General features: G+C 49.3%; 1 pseudogene; it reads right to left on the bottom strand.

Annotated features, from left to right (window-relative positions):
* Nucleotides 1–364: 364 nt before the first annotated feature.
* Nucleotides 365–909, bottom strand: LOC133756443 (large ribosomal subunit protein eL29-like; annotated as a pseudogene).
* Between the last annotated feature and the right edge of the window lie 2,604 nt (nt 910–3,513).

The raw sequence follows: 3,513 nt of genomic DNA, 5'->3' as shown, positions 1-3,513 counted from the left end.
AAGCTCCTGGCTCCTGGCTTTGGATTGGTCTAGCTCTAGCCATTGCAGCCATTTGGGGAGTGAGCCAGCAAATGGAAGGATCTCTCTCTCTCTCTCTCTCTCTCTCTCTCTGCCTCTCTGCCTTTCAAATAAATAAATAAATCTCTAAATAAAAAGAGTATATGACAATTCCTGTCTATGTCTATGGGCTAGAGTCTGGCGAGCCGAGTAGAAGAGAGAGTGCAGCCATCTGTTTTGCACAGTCTCGGGCCCTGTCTCAGGTTTATTTGTACAAACAGCACAGGAGGACACCAGCCCCATGCAGACAGCAGTGCAGGGGTCACATCAGGCCTTCTGCTCTTGCATTGGCAGGCACACACTGTTACTAGGCAGCCTTCATGGGGGGCTGGGCACTTTTGGGAGGAGCCTGAGCCGTAACTGGGGCTGCGAATGTGGCCTGGGTCTGGATCTTGGCCTTGGGCTTGATTTGAGCCTGAGCCTGGGCCTTGGTTTGAACCTTGTCCTTGCCCTTGATTTGAGGCTTGGTCCTGTCCTTTGCCTTGGTCTTTGGCAGGGACAGCCTAAGACCCCTGGCAATGTGGGCACAGGCAGCTTCCAGAGCTTGGGGTGGGCGATGCGGGCAAATTGATCAAGCTTGAGGCCGATGCCCTTAGGGATCGAGGGCTTAGCTTCCTTAGGCCTGACAAGGGCCTTGACAGCTTCAGCAGGTGCACTCACAGCCTTGGTGTTGTCGACTTGCCTCTTCTTCAGGCCCTTCTTCTTAGGCCTCTTGGCACAATGCATGTTCCTCAGGAACTTGCGGCCCATCCTTTTAAGAGATTTGTATCTTTGTGACTGGCATTTCCGGATGTCATTTCTGTGCCATTTTTGGGACTGGTTGTGTGTGGCGTGGTTCTTGAACTTGGCCATGTCTGCACTGTACCCCGCGGCTGCTGAAGCACCTGGGCCTGGAAAGAGAAGAGCCTCCACATTTTCGTAATTTTGAAGGAATAAAAAGTAAGTGAGCTATCACCATCACAGTAGCTAACTTCTCCTAGGGGAGTCCCAGGAAACCTTGTCAGTAAAGACAAGGGAGCAGTTCCAGTCCCAGGTGGCAGAAGACATTAGGAACTAGAGCAGGGACTATGGGGAAGGCAGAGTATGGCCCCCTGAAGTTACTGTGTTGGCGGTGCTGGGAAGGGGTCCTTGGGGAGTAGATTGGGGTGTTGGGAAGGGGTCCCTTGGGAGTAGATTGGGTCATATGATCTGTGCCTTCAGGTTGTGAAGGAAAGGAGTGAGTTCTCCCAAGAGTGGGTCTGTTCTAAGAGCCAGTCTGCCTCTCTCTCATGAGCTCCCTTGCCCTGCGATGCCTTATACCACCTGGCACTCTGCCCAGAGTCCCTCCAGCAGGAAGGCCCTCAGCCAGACGCAGGTGCCATGATCGTGGAGTTACTGGCTTCCAGACCACAAACTCAAATAACCTCTGTTCTTTGTAAATGACCCAGCACCTTGTTATTCAGTTGTAGCGACAGGAAATGGACTGAGGCAGATACACAGGGACCTTCTCGCATCAGTGGTATCAAGGACGCTACAAATGCTCTAGACTGGGAACAGAAAGGGTTGATCATGGAGACACAGCGCTGCAGAAGACTGAGCTTAGTGGAAGAGCCAGGCCTTCCTGAAACTCAGGCAGAAGTTGTCAACAAGAGATTTGACAGCAACTTTTATTTGAAAAGAGTCTAAAATAGTTTACATAGCTGACCAAGCACATGTCACATACTCTGACTCCATGCCATTTTGTTAGCTCTCTCTCTCCAAGACACAGTTCTGCCTAAAATAGCTCTCCGGTGCTCCTGGGTTCTGTTACAAATCCCAGAGACTCATTCTAGAAGCAGAAATCAAAACAGATTGCTTTGTGTTTGAAGTTTCTTAGAAGTGTTAGAGAATGGTGCTATATGAATGAGATGAGCTAATAAATATGGAATGAGACTGTCGCCCTCAGTAACGCGTGGTTAACAAGGACAGAGGCCTGCAGGGGAACAAACACCTTTTAATGGATGTTAAAGGGGCATTTGCTTTACACTCAACTTCTTATAGTAACGATCAATGGAGTCTGGAGACAAGGGAAAGGCAGTTCTCATATGAGAATTTCCCACGATCGCTACAGCTTAAGGAAAAATCTCAAACCAAACCTCACACAAAAATGCCATTTCATTCACCAGCTGGCTTTGGAATCCCGTAAAAGTGCTGTGAAATGCAACAGGGTGATGGTGTCAGGTAATAGTTCATACAAGTCAGGGGCTGAGTTTATCATACACACAGCAATGATCAGCAGGTCAGGAGTCATCCAAAAGTTGCAAATAAATGCAGAGGCCAGGCAGCAAAATGAACCTGTATGCCAGGTGGGAGTAAGACAATGGGAACTGATAGGGCCCACCTTTAACTAGGGGGAAAACAGTCTATAAAAAAGCATGCAAATTCAATGAGGGGAAGAAGCCCTCCTTGAATGCAAGTTCAAGGAGACAGGGCAGCTCAGAGAAGGCAAGTCTGCAACCTTCGTAAGCACCACTGGCTCTCCTTCGGTCACCACAACTTCTACCCTGAAATCAGTCCCTGGAGGAAATATCTGAGGACAGGTTGAGAAAGTGTCCCATTTATGGAAACCGCTTAGTGACGCGAGTCAAACATTTGTTACGTTATGTAGTTGAGTCTCTGACCTTTGCAAAATTGCCTCGCCTGGGATTTGCTGTGGGTTGACCTCTGCAGAGGAGGAAAGTTAGGAGAAAGAGCCCTGTGCAATTCTCCTGCTCTCCTCACAGGGAGCGTGACCGCACATTGTAGCTCGAGCAGAGCCGGGCTTCTGTGGACGGGGACTTCTGGGGTGCCTCCCTTTCTCTCACCATTTGGCTCCTTAGAAATCAGAGACTCAGATGTGTTGGGCGTTTTTAGCTTAGGAACTTGGGATGCATTTCCAGGAGAGAGATTTACCCCGGAGTTTATTGTTCTCCTAATGTGATTTTCTTTCTCCCTTAATTCCCTGCTCTATTGATCCTTTTTGAATAGACTTTATTTTTTTAATTTGATAACACCATCTCAAATCCTCACCACCACTGAGGATAGGCGGGGTTGGAACCAGTAAGACTGCAGAAATTGTTTATCAGTAAATGGTCCTAGCATTGTGACCAAGCTCTTCCTGGCATTGCTTTAGGAGGTTACATTGTGGGACTGGTGCTGTGGTGTAGCAGGTGAGGCCACCGCCTGCAGTGCCGGCATCCCATATTGGCGTCAGTTTGAGTCCTGGCTGCTCCACTTCCCATCCAGCTCTCTGCTATGGCCTGGGAAAGCAGTGGAAGATGGCCCAAGTCCTTGGGCCCCTGCACCCATGTGGGAGACTTGGAAAAAGCTCCTGGCCCCTGACTTCGGATCCACACAGCTCTGGCCGTTGCAGCCAATTGGGGAGTGAACCAGTGGATGGAAGACCTCTCTGTCTCTCAGCTTCTCCTTCTCTTTCTGTGTAACTCTGACTTTCAAGTA

This window comes from Lepus europaeus, chromosome 3 (genome assembly GCF_033115175.1).
Source record: "Lepus europaeus isolate LE1 chromosome 3, mLepTim1.pri, whole genome shotgun sequence".
Lineage (NCBI taxonomy): Eukaryota > Metazoa > Chordata > Mammalia > Lagomorpha > Leporidae > Lepus > Lepus europaeus.
The sequence above is the reverse complement of the archived record's forward strand: the minus strand, read 5'-3'. Positions and strand labels throughout refer to the sequence as shown.